General features: G+C 42.0%; 1 pseudogene; it reads left to right on the top strand.

Annotated features, from left to right (window-relative positions):
* The first annotated feature begins 8,228 nt into the window (after window positions 1-8,228).
* Window positions 8,229-13,303, top strand: LOC148018712 (meiotic nuclear division protein 1 homolog pseudogene; annotated as a pseudogene).
* The last annotated feature ends 565 nt before the right edge of the window (window positions 13,304-13,868 follow it).

Raw genomic sequence — 13,868 nt, 5'->3', positions numbered from 1 at the left:
AAAGGATTGAAGCTACTGTGCTGGAAACAGATACTCTGCAGTGAACCCCAATATAAATAGCTACTTACATGCAGGCATCTTGGTTGGCACATGATGTGACTCAAGTGTAGCTATTTCTATCTGTGGTGCATCTTTAAAGTTAAGCCATTGTGTCAGACTCATTGGAAGTTTGGCAGATCTATTATTGCTTATCAATCTATTCATCTTGTCTATTTGTAAGATTGATTGCCAATCCTGAAATTTAATAAGGACTTCTGTGGTTGCGACATTGCTTTCACAAATCCTTCGACATCTTTGGTGAACCCGACGTGAAAGCGTCGCAGAAATTTCAGGATGGGAGACACTTCAGCCTCTATTTCAGCTTCCTCTACAACTCCAGCTGCCTCTACTTCAGCTCCATCAATGACTGCTGCGTCAAGTACTTCAACGGAGGATCTAAAACAGATTTTGCAGAATATGTCCATGTATATGCAGCTCCAAAATCAGCAAACTCAAATGTATATGCAGCAGCAACAACAATTGCATCAACAACAGTTGTCTCAGCAAAGGCAACTCTATTCGGAGCAGGAGAATGCAAACAGCGCGACTAAGGCTATTGAAGCAGTTGAGAGTGAGAAGAAGCTATTTGACGGGCGTAATGTTTCAGCATATTTGAAGACATATGAGATCAATATGGGGTTCTTTGGAGTTCCTGCTGGACTTATGAGTAAGTACTTCCTTCGACTTGTCACACCTGCTTTGAGGACAAAGATGACTGATTTATATATTCAAAATACACATTGGCAAGATTTTAAGAAGGCTCTTAAAGAAGAATATTTCCTTGAGGACTTTGGTATGGCTACTCGACGGTCATTCCGAGAGTGGGTCTACATGCCAAATAAAGGTCTTGCTGCTTCAGAGTTGATTCGAGAATTCGAAGAGAGGTATAGTCAGCTTGATGCTATTGAACAAAGAGCATTGGATGTTGAAAAAGTTGAACTTTTCTTGCAAGCTGCAGATCCTGCTCTTCAAGAAGAATTGGGTGAGCTTCTTGAAGATCGTACGAAGCCTATGGGTCTTAAAACTGATTGGCAGGATGCTCAGGATGCAGTTTCGACATTGACCAAGAGGAGGATATGGAAGACTCGTCTACAGAATGGTTCCATGACACCTACATCATCATCAGCTCCTATGCCTACTTCTATCCCTGTTATTTCTTCTCCTCCTCAGCCAGTTTCTTGGCCTATGCCAGTGCCTACTGTTTCTACTCCACCTATTCCTCCTATTCCACGACCGATGCCTACACCTTCTGCTCCAAACCCATCTGTTCCATCGGTGCCTACCTCTATTGATGATATAATCAAAGGAATCACAGATTTGACACTTGAGTCAGTCAAAGCGGAGTTGGTGGGTAAGTTGAAGGAGCAGTTTGCTTCGACTGTGCCTACTATTTCTTCCAGTGTTCCTACTGCACCTAGGAGTGCTCCTAGTGCTCCTAGGAGAGATTGGAGATGTATTTGGTGTGATAGTACGGAGCATCAGCATTGCAGGGATTGTGACTCTTTCCAGGATGCAAGGAGGCAGAATTTGGTATATTGGGGGCAAGATGGTAAGATTTGGTTGACTGAGACAGGAGCTCCACTTGCTACCAACTTTGGTAAAGGTGGAATGAAGAAGTTAGTGGAGGACATGGCTGCGCGTACTTCTTATGTGACGGCTAGAGGTGATGCTCCTGCATATGGAGTACAGATTGAGAAGGGATCGGAGACTCAGTCCGCACTATGGACTTATGCTTTGGAGACTGCAAACAAAGGGAAAATTCAGCAAACTGTTTTAACTAGCGCAGGCTCTAGCATCAGATCAGAGACAGGATGGGACTCGCCTGTTGACAGGTATTCTATTTATGCTTATTTGGCTAAATCTCATGGTGCAGATGTATTTGTTAAGGAGAAGCGTAAGAGGGATGAAGACAATCCAAGTGCAGCTAAGAAGACTAGAGGGGGTGAGTTTGTTACTCCACCTACTGCAGGACCGTCTTCAAGACCAGGGCCAGATCGACAGATGGAGGATGCTCAAAAGAGAGAAAAGAGGCAAGAGCCTAGAGAGAGAAAGCAGCCAGGATTCAGATTGATGTCCGATATTGAGACATCTACAGACATGAAGAAAATCTTTAATGATAAGATACTTGGCAGTGAGGTGACTTTCACTATTTCTGAGATTTTGGGCATCTCAAAAAGAGAGTTTCAGGATCAGTTTCAGGAGGTCCTGAAGAGGAAAAGACATGCATTGGCTACCACTGATACACAGGGAGTTTTGATCGGAGAGTTGGATGATGATGATGATGAGGTTATGGTTGATAATGCTTCTGTTTTGCCGCAGGTAGAAAAGAGGGTTCAGCCTATGCATTATGCTGAAATTGATGAGCCTGTTTTGATACCGCGTAGTCACTTCTCGCGGAGCCATTGGGCTAGGGCAACTACAGAGACGATGGTAAAGGTTGGAGAGAAACAGGTGCCTTATGTTGCATTGGTTGATCATGGTTCAGAGATTAATCTCATTGTTCGTGGAGTTTATGAGAGTAACAGATGGCCTATGGATGTAGAGCATGGGTGGCGTATGAGAGCCGCCAATAACACTGCAGGTGATTTATATGCTGCTTGCCCTAGTGTCAGGGTTTCTATTGGTGATGTAGAGGAGGATTTTCATTTCTTTGTGCAGGATTCATGCTCGTATCCCATAATTCTTGGACAGCCATTCATTACAGAGATGCGCATGGAGACAAAGGTCATGGATGATGGATCTGCTTATGCACGGATTCGCAGTAAAGATGGTATGAGAGCAGTTCAGTTTATGACTGTATGTGTGAATCATGTTAGAAACAGAGATACTCTGAGAGATGCACCCTTGCCCACTGTGAGGGATTCGGGTTTTCATTAGGTACCACCGTTTCGCGAGACGACGGTGGTACAGAGGAGAGGAGATTGGAGTTCTCGCCTCCTGGCAGCAGTGTTTTCTCCTCCGGTTATGTTGGGATTTCAGCAAACAGTTCAATGAGCTATTAGAAGACTTCTAGGTTGCCTAGAGCTGCCAGGCAGTATATATGCAGGAAGGAGAAAAATTTGAAAAATGCAGGAATTTTGGAGGATGATGAGCACATAGATGGTATGTATGACAGTGTGATTTGTGCAGATACGATGACAGAGATGAGAGATATGCTGAAAACTGATATGCTGAATTGTCATGGTAATGTATTAGTGCAATCCCTGGACATGTTTCAAGAAATTGCAGATTTTGTGTCACAGATTGAGTCAGAGGCTGAGGAAACTCAGCAAAGAGTGTTGAGTGCTGAAGAAATTCAGCAAACAGAGTTTCCAGCTGGTTATGATCAGCTTTCAGAGAGACAGAGGGCTGAAAATTTTCAGCCAACAGAGTTTATTGCTGAAATATTTCAGCATTCAGAGTTTGGGGCTGTTTCTATGCAGTCCATAGAGCAGAGGGCTGAGAATATTCAGCCATTGGAGTGCAGAATTGCTGATTTACAGCAAGGTTTATGTAATGCAGAAGAGCATAATGAAGCCAGGGTTGACACGAAGTACAAAACTGTGGATAAGAAGGTGAAGCCGGTTGCTGTACCGCTTCCATCTGACAGTGATCAGCAAATAGAGAGGGCTGCTAAACAGCAAATTTTGAGAAATCCGGAGCTTATTGGTCATAAATTTTCAGCAGAGACACTTGCTGAATTGAAAATTGGAAATGGTGATTTTTTGTTACCCATGGAGAAGCAATGCTTTCAGGAGATGCTTGAGCGTCATGGAAGGGGATTTGCTTTTGTCCCACATGAGATTGGATGTGTGAATCCTGATGTTGTTGCTCCTATGGTCATTTTTACTATTCCTCATATTCCATGGAATCTCCGACCTATTCCAGTGCCTAAAGCACACTTGCCAAAGCTGATTGATTTATTGAATGAGAAAATCAGGATGGGAATCCTTGAGCCTTCATCTGCACCATACTCAAACAGGTGGTTTACAGTTCCAAAGAAGAATGGTACTCTTCGATTTATTCAGGACATGCAGCCAGTGAACAGAGTTACCATCAGGAATGTTGGTATAGGTCCAGTTGTGGATGAGTTTGCAGAGGCATTTGCTGGACGTGCCATCTATTCTTTGGGTGATTTGTATTCAGGATATGATCAGTTTCAGCTGGCTTTGGAAAGCAGGGACATAACCACCATGAGAACTCCTATTGGGCTTGTCAGGATGTGTACCTTGCCTCAAGGTGCTACTAATTCTGTTGCGCATATGATGAATGCCATGCATAAGGTCCTTCGTGATTACATACCTCAGCTTACTATGCCTTTCTTGGATGATGTGCCCATTAAAGGGTGTGCAGAAGAAGAGAAGAATGAGAGCCTAAATGAGCAGGGATGCAGGTACTTTGTGGCTGAACATATTTCAGCATGTGAGAAGATTTTGGCCAGGTTAGAAGAAGTGAACTTGACACTTTCAGGGCAAAAATCTATTTTTGGAGTGAATGAGGTTGTCATTGTTGGGCATATGTGTGGATATTATGGCAGGAAACCTTCACCTGATAAGGTGAATGCTATAGGCAAGATTGCAGAGTATTGTTCCACCACTTCTGAGGTACGGAGATTCATTGGTGCTTGTGTGTTTTATATGATTTGGATACCTCATTTTGCACACATTGCAGATTGTTTGTATCAGCTGCTTCGAAAGGGGCAGAAATTTTATTGGGATGAGAGCCACACTAGAGCCATGCGGAAATTGAAGAAGTTATTGCAGAATGCTCCTACTCTCAGGAAAGCGAATTATAATTGTGATAGGCCTATTGTATTGACAGTTGACACTAGTCCAATTGGCATAGGTTGGGCTGTGGGTCAAGATGATGCAGATGGAAACAGGTATGCTATTCGGTTTGGGGCGAAAGTCCTAAACGAGAGACAGAGGAGATATCCGCAAATCAAGAGGGAGTTATTGGGGATTGTGACGGCTCTCAAATGTGACAAGGAGTACTTTATTGGAGCTTCAGTTGTGGTAGAGACAGATTGCTTGCCATTGATTGGTATGATCACGAGTTGCTCTACTCCAGATATAGCCATGTTGAGATGGATTGCATACATCAAGTCATTAAATCCGGAATTTAAACACATAGCAGGGAAGGATAATCCAGTGGCAGATATGTTGTCTAGAGCCAGGTATGATGATGAGGAGACTCTACTTGCAGAAGAGGATGATGCAGAAATTTCAGCCACTATGGTTGATCATGTTTGTCATGTTTATGATATTGTGGCTTTCACAGAAGAACTTTATGTTGGAGATTGGTTGCAGATTGGCAGGTACCTTAGTACACTAAGCAAAAGAGATGAATGGACAGATGAAGAGTTCAAGAAGATCAGAAGGAAAGCCTATGGTTATTTTCTCAAGGACGGATTTCTTTGGAAGCATCCGAAGAAAAGAGGCGGATTACCTTTGCGGGTTGTCTGTGATAGAGAGTCACAGTTACAGGTGATGAGGGAGTTTCATGAGAGTCCTTGGGCTGGTCATAGAGGAGTATGGGCTACTTATGAGAAGATCAGGGAGAAATATTGGTGGAAAGGCATGTATAGAGATGTTTCTCACTTTGTTGAGACTTGCAGAGACTGCCAGATGTATTCAGTAGTGCGTCATAGAGATGAGCTTCATCCGACCTATCCGCTATGCATTCATTATAAGTGGGTAGTTGATTTGGTTACCATGCCTATGGGTCTATGGCAGATGAGGTACATTGTTTTGGCTAGAGAGGATCTTACTAATCATGTTGAGGGCAGATCTTTGAGAACGAAGACCACTAGTGCAGTGTGTAAGTTCTTATTGGAGGAAATTTTCTGCAGGTATGGTTGTGTGGGTAAGATCACTGCGGATCGTGGTGAATTGGATGCAGATGAAGCTAGGGAGTTTTTCTCTCAGCTAGGAATCAAATTGGCTCTAACCACAGCATACAATCCAGAGGGAAATGGGAAAAGTGAAAGAGGGCATCCGCCGATAGTGAAAGCATTAGCCAAAGCATGCAGAGGACGGATTGGAGAATGGCCGAGACTTCTACCATTTGCTTTATGGGCTGATCGTACGACTCATAGTGTTACTACAGGATATATGCCTGCAGAGTTGATGTATGGTCAGAAACCTGTTATGCCGATTGAGACTTGTGCTTTGACTTGGTCAGTTTTACCTTGGCAGGAGGATTTGACGAGAGAGGAGCTCTTAGCTCTTCGGATTCGACAGTTGGAGAGGAGACCTGAGGATATTCAGCTAGCTATTGACAGGTTGAAAGTTGCTAGACTAAGGAACAAGGACAGGTTTGATAGTAGGCATCGCTTGCGGCCTAGAGCAATAGAAGAGGGAGATTGGGTATTGGTCTTTGATAGTAGCCTTGAAAATCAGCATACTGCACTTCGGAAGATGGTGAAAAGATGGTTTGGGCCATACATAGTCAGACATGTCTTTGATAATGCAACATATGAACTGACAGAGTTGGATGGGACAGTGCTTAGAGTGCCAATTGCTGGAAAAAGAATCAAGATTTTCAAGAAAAGAGATGATGAAGATTATGCATTGGAAGAATTTTCAAGAGAAGAGCAACGACAAGAAACTCCAATGGAAGAGACAGATGATATGGCTGAAAATCTTGTTGATCTACCGGAAATGCATAATGAAGAGATTGATTTGTTTGTGGATCTTGATGATAATGATCATGGGTAGTTGGCTCATCCGGAGGATGCGCAGGATTAGAGGGGGTGGATGTCGTATTGCTGCGCATTCGAGGTGTGTAAACCACCCAAAAGTTGTGCATGGGATTTGGTACTTTGTACATATTTAGTTGTTGTGATTACATTTATTCTCAGCGTATGAGTATTGATGCTCACATGAAGGGCTTCACTTCAGAAGTTTTTGTTAATAGCATACTTATTAGTATCTATGGTAAATGTGGCGCTTGTAGCCCTTGGTGGGCAACTCTCTTGTGGATATGTATGGGAAATTTGGCTCCCTTGCGGAAGTACATCATGTTTTCAACAACTTACCCATTCGTGATGTAGTCTCTTGCCTCAGCTTTATATTGGAAACAAACTGGTAGACATGTATGGCATAAGTGGCTTACTTGCTGAAGCACATCGTGTTTTTGACATGCTGCCAATTCATGATGTAATCTCATGGAATGCATACATTTCAAGATACGCTGAACTTGGAGCTTGGGGGATTTCTTGAAATCTTTGACAGTGGTGAAGGTTCGACATCATCCAGCTGCCGAGCACAGTCTTATTACTGGATTCAGAGGGTCTAATAAAGGAAAAAGCTTTGCCACGGATGGCTATTTTTGAAAAAGGAAAGAGCCTTTTTGGGGGGAAGAAGGGGAGCTATTTTGAAAAAGAAGAAGAGGTATTTTGGGATGGAGGAACGCGGCAGGAAAAGGAAGGGAGGAACAGAGGAGTTTAGGGGGGAATCAAGCTTGGGGAATCCTGATCATATATTCGATATTTTGAAAGGAGAGAATCAGAACGCCAAGGGAAGATCTATCGGATTGTGAGCACGGAGGCAGAGGGGAAGGCTATCGAGGACTCTCAAGGAGCTCGGAGGAGGAGCCATCCTTTCTCAGCAACAGTACATAATCACAGCATCTGTGCTATAATCCATTTTTGATTCCGATATATTCATCCATCGATCCGGATCAGAGGAAGAGGGATTTCTTCCTACACAGAAATGACCAGCAATGTTTTATCATCATCGTCGTCGTCGACATCAAGATCACCGCATACATAAAAGGATGACGAATAAGGTAGCAGGCGTGAGACAGCAGAAGAACGGAGACGGTGAGTGGACAGACAAAAAGAATGTGCTGAGGAGACTGAGAACGTTGCAGAAGATGACAAGGTGACACAATGATTATGGCAAGTTTTGGAGATAAAGTTAACAACGGAATCTTCAATCATAACAGTCAGTCAAGTCAAAGGTGCGACATCTGGTGAGAAGCTGCAGGGAATAAGTGAAGTTCAAGATGAAGACATCGGCATCAACAAACATAATTGCAAAAAGGAGTCAATGATTAGTCATGGAGTTGTCGGCATGGCCGCCAAGTTGAGGAGAAAGCCTGTGGACTGACAGTCGCAGCGCAGTGCACAGGCGGCGTCCACGGTGGTAGACCCATCCGGATTCGAAGTTGAGCATCTCTCTCGGCTGCAAGCGGAACGTATCGTCGCAAATATGGGAGTGTTCATGTCGAAGAATAGAAGTCTCTCTCTGGACGAAAAGAGAAGTCAACCTTTAAAGATCTTCCATGAAAGCCAGGATGTCTATCTTCTGCGTGAATTGGAGAAGCAAGACCCAGGAAAGGGGTGGTCAGTCAAACAGTGAAGGATGTGCTGCAGACCTTAGTTGATGACGATCTCCTGTTCAAAGACAAGATTGGCACGTATGAATATTTCTGGAGTTTTCCAAGCTCTGCTGATCAGCTGAGACAAGTTCGAGCAAAACTCGAAGCTGTTATAGGAAACTTAAAGTAACAGCAAGCACAGCTTACTAGAGAGATAGAGTGCTCCAAGAAAGGCAGAGAGGATACAGTTGAACGTGAGGCAGCCTAATTAGAACTAAAAAGTACAGAGGAGAGGCATAAGTCTTTGAAGACAGATTTGGAAGTCTATGCGGACACTGATCCTGTTGCTTTTGAAGCTATGAGAAATGGTTGCAAACCTGCCCATACTGTAGTGAACCACTGGATAAATAATATATCTGCTTTACAACATTGGTGTTCTACGAACTTCCCAGATGCAAAAGACAAATTGGAACTTATGTACAAAGAGATGGCTTGGACGGTATGGACGGTCTTCTCCAAATGAAAAGGATTGAAGCTACTGTGCTGGAAACAGATACTCTGCAGTGAACCCCAATATAAATAGCTACTTACATGCAGGCATCTTGGTTGGCACATGATGTGACTCAAGTGTAGCTATTTCTATCTGTGGTGCATCTTTAAAGTTAAGCCATTGTGTCAGACTCATTGGAAGTTTGGCAGATCTATTATTGCTTATCAATCTATTCATCTTGTCTATTTGTAAGATTGATTGCCAATCCTGAAATTTAATAAGGACTTCTGTGGTTGCGACATTGCTTTCACAAATCCTTCGACAACGTGTACAGCTATATCCATTTAATATCGATCACACACATAAAGATAGACTGACTAAAGAGAGTAAGGGAAGCTTGATATTCTAACACTCCCCTTGAAACTCAAACCATTTGATAAACTCATAGTAGCTGCGTGACGTATATGAACTTTTCTTTACCAAGAGACTTGGTAAATATGTCTGCTACCTGGTCTTTAGTCTTCACATGAATCAAGTCAATCTGCCCTGTAAGAACCATTTCTCTGATGAAATGTTAGTGAGCCTCAATATGTTTGGACCTAGCATGCTAGACATGATTGCTAGCCAAATAACACTACTGACATTATCACAATGCAATCGCACTATGCTTTCCAATTGTATTCCCAAGTCTTTCAGTAGTTTCATTAACCAAACTGCTTCACAAGTCGCTAAGGCAGCTCCTCTGTACTCAGCTTCTGTACTAGACAATGCAATAGTAGGCTATTTCTTACTCTGTCAACTAATCATAATGTTGTCCAATCCAAATCAGCATCAGTAAACCCTGTTAAGTGAAGATATTTTCCATATGCATAAAATATCCCATAATCTATAGCACCCTTTATATATCTCATGATCCTCTTGACTGCATCTAAATGTGGTTTGTGAGGCTTCTGCATGAATTGACTAATTAGTCCCACTGCATAACATAAGTCAGGACAGTCGGGGTAATAGTCAAGTATATCAAGGTACCCACCATCTGTCCATACATGGTCACATTCTCTATGCCATTCCCAACATCAATCTGTAGCTTGACATTCTGATCAAGAGATGTCTCCATAGGCTTGCATTCAGCCATACCATACTTCTCTAACATATCATGAGCATACTGCTTCTGTAACAGTCATATAACTTGAGACATAGAGACTATCTCAATCCCAAGAAAACACTTAAGTTTACCAAGGTCTTTGACTCTAAATTGAGCCTGTAAACATGATTTAATTTCAACAATGCATCATCTCGAGTGATGATAAGATCATCTACATAAACCACTAGAAACACATATCCATGATCTGTCTTCTTCGTGAATATACTATGATCTGCATCACCCAATTTAAATCCATGTTGCTGTAAATAATTACTGATCTGAGTATTCCATGCTCTAGGTGCTTGCTTCAGTCCATATAAAGCCTTTTTTAGCGTACATACATGTGTAGGAAATTCCAAGTGAACATACCTTCAGGCTGCTCCATACATATTTCCTCAACCAAATCACCATTCAAGAAAGTATTCTTGATGTCCATTTTCCATAATTTCTAGCCTTTGCATGTTGGCAAAGCAATGATAGTTCTGACTGTTGCCATTTTAGCCACGGGACTGAAAGTCTCCTCATAGTCAAGGCCATATTGTTATTCATACCCTTTTGCAACCAACCTGGTCTTATAGCGTTCTAACAAACCATCTGACTTGCACTTAACCTTGTACACCCATTTGCAACCAATGGGGACTTTGCCTTCAGGAAAATCAACCAATTTCCATGTCTCATTTCTAGCTAGGGCTGCATACTCCTCATCCATGGTAGCACACCAATTACCATATGTAACTGTATCATCAAACTTTGTAGGTTCTTTGTAACCTATTGTACTAGCCATATACACATAATGGTAGGCTGAATAACCAGTTATGTAAACCTATCAATTGGTTTTCTGACTCTCTCAAATCTCCATAGCTGTGGCTCACTCTGAGCTTGCCTCTCATGAGGTGGTACATAAAAACTCTGCCTTGCTCAAGACGTCATAATAGACGAAATGACCAACTCACTATCCAAACTGCCACTGTTAGATGACTCATAACCTGTTGTAAGTGGACTTGTCACATCCTCAAGCATCTTTTCTTTTCCCTTATCCAATCTCCCCCTCATTGACATATCCATGTCAATGGATGTAAGAGTACGACTCTGCAAGCATCCCGACCAAGGATTTACTGTAGGTGACCCATCACCTATAAGACCCATTACCTATAAGACCACTCATAGATGTACTCATTGTAGGTGTATTTTCAGCATTACTAGTGCTGACTGATCCATTAGTAGCCATTGCAACTAGTTTACCATACCACAATGCCAACTTATCAAAAACAACATCTTTGCTAATCAATCTCTCATGTGTAGACGGTACATAACACTTGTAAGCTTTTGGGTCTTGTGCATAACCAAGGATGCTCTTGAGACCTTTAGGATTTGATTTCCTCCTCTTTTCATTAGGAACATGTACATATGCAATGCTGCCAAATACATTCAAGTGTGAAATGTCAGGCTTATGACCATACAACTTCTCATATGGAGTTATATCATGAATCCCTATTATAGGGGTTTTATTCAACACATAGACATTAGTCACTACTGCTTCAACCCAATAACCATTTGGCAAAACTTTTCTCATTCAGGATAGCTCTTTTTGATTTCATCAGTACCCTATTTTTCAATTTTGCTACACCATTTTGTTGTGGTGTATAGCTGCAGGTTAACTGTCTTCTGATCCCATGTTTAGCAAGGTACCTGTCAAAGTAATTAGAGACATATTCTCCACCTCCATCTAATCTAAGACATGAAATTTTACAACTCAACTCATTTTCAACATGCTTTTTAAGTCCTTAAATGCATCAAGCACATCATCCTTATGTTTTAGTATGTAAAGCCAAGTATACCTGACTGGAATCATCAATGAAGGATATATAGTAACGAGCACCACCAAACGAAGCATTATCAGACAAAAACCATACATTTGACTGTACCAACTGCAAGGGCTATAAGATATTACGTTATCGTATTGCTACGCATTCGAGGTATGAAATCCACCCAAAAGTTGTGTGTGTGTGAGTTGATATTTTGTACATACTTAGTTGTTATGTTTACATCTTTATTCTGCATGGTGGGGACTTTTACTACCTTTTCTTTCAGCTGGGGTTGCACCTGATAGGTCCTCCTTCAATAATGGTGGGCATGAAGGGATGCTTTCAGCCTATGTTGAGTAGGGTCAAGGTGAGAAGGCATTATACTTATACAAACAAATGCAAGATGAGGGCATCTCACCAGATGCTATAACTTTGGCCTGGATTTTGAGAGCATGTGGAAACATTGGAAATACAACTAAGGGGTAAGAGATACATACTGAAGTTTTACAAAATGGGTTGTTTAAAAGAGATGTTTGTATAGGCCCTGAGCTGGTTGACATGTATGCAAAGTGTGACCTGCTCGAGAAAGCACAAGAAGTCTCTGATGACCTTCAATCAAGAAAAGTAATGTCATGGACTGCACTTATCTCAAGGTATATGCAATATGGATATAGTCAGGAAGTAGTTAACTACTTCAACCAAATGTGACTTGAGGGAATTTCTCCATATACTGCGACATACATCTCTTGCTTGAAAGCTTGTGGTTCTCTAGGGGCCATAGATAAAGGCCATGAATTACATAATGAGGTCGCTTTTAGAGGGCTTATTGAGGAAGGACTATTTTTGAAAGGGGCTTTTTGGGGGAAAAAAGGCTTAATGGAGAAGAGTGCAGGGCAGAAAGCAGGGAATTTTTTTTTGTCAATCGAAGGATGAAGCAACAACGAATGAAGAAGGTGATGAAATGGAGATTGAAGACAGCCATAGTCAAGAATCAAAGGCCAATCGAGAGGAAGAAGCTAACCAGGGCGGATCTTTGCAACTGGGAAGACGGAGCAATGGAAGGCTAAAAGGAGGGGAGTTCTGCAACTTTGGAAGTGATCATGAGGAAACAAACAGGGATGATTTTGATGAGGTGAAGTATGGGCTATTGCAGCAATTATAGAAGATGGCGGATCGAGTTGCAGTTAGGACAGGAGAGCATCTCTTCTGTTTGTTAAACATGTCGAGGGAGCCTCTAGATGCAACAATAGATCGTTGTATATGCCCATGCTATCGTCGTCCTCATCATTCGTTCAAGCAACCGAGACATGTGCTCGCTTGATCCTAGGAAACTCTGGCTCAGGCTCAGACTCTTCTTTTGTCCTCTTTGTCAAGGAAATCTGGCCTTCTACACACTTCTCGCTCTCTATCACCGATGGTCTCGGCTATCAGATTTATACTGCAACAGAGGAGGCTATTGCAGATAGAGCTGCTGGATGGGATGAGAGTGTTGCTGATTATATACAGAGAGCACAATTCTAATTAAGCCATCAGCATCCAGAATCAACTTATTCATTTGTGCCAGATGGTGAAAATAGGAAGCTTTCCTGGACAATGGAGAAACATGGAACTAAGATCGAAGGGAAAAGAGGATCGAATGTCTAGGAAGAAAAAGCATGGAAAACATGCTGGAGAAGAAAAACAGGAAGTTGCATGTCTAGGTGACCACACTGAATTGAATTGAAGTAAACATAGAATGCGGTAATGGCATTGATGGTGCTAGAGAGGCCTTGAGGGTAAGAAATATAGTTCTGCAGCCAATTACATGAAGGCATTCTTGTATGGATTTCCTTAGCATAGCTACAGGGAAAGAAGGAGACGAAAAATTTGAACAACTGTTCTCAGCCAATTCTGGTTATGATTGATTCTTCTCTACGGAAACAGGACTGTCCACTCATTTACAGGTGGGATTACAAAATTCAGAATCATTAATCTGTGTCTCACCGATTATCAAATTTGAACTTGAATTACCCAATTTGAAGTCCCTTGTTACAAAATTCCCCAATCCAAAGAAATGATCTGTCAGTCAAAGAGATAAGAATGCAGA

Source organism: Lygodium microphyllum, chromosome 20, assembly GCF_053477565.2.
Source record: "Lygodium microphyllum isolate KBCC chromosome 20, Lygodium_microphyllum_v1.1.10, whole genome shotgun sequence".
In the NCBI taxonomy this organism is placed as follows: domain Eukaryota; kingdom Viridiplantae; phylum Streptophyta; class Polypodiopsida; order Schizaeales; family Lygodiaceae; genus Lygodium; species Lygodium microphyllum.
The sequence above is the reverse complement of the archived record's forward strand: the minus strand, read 5'-3'. Positions and strand labels throughout refer to the sequence as shown.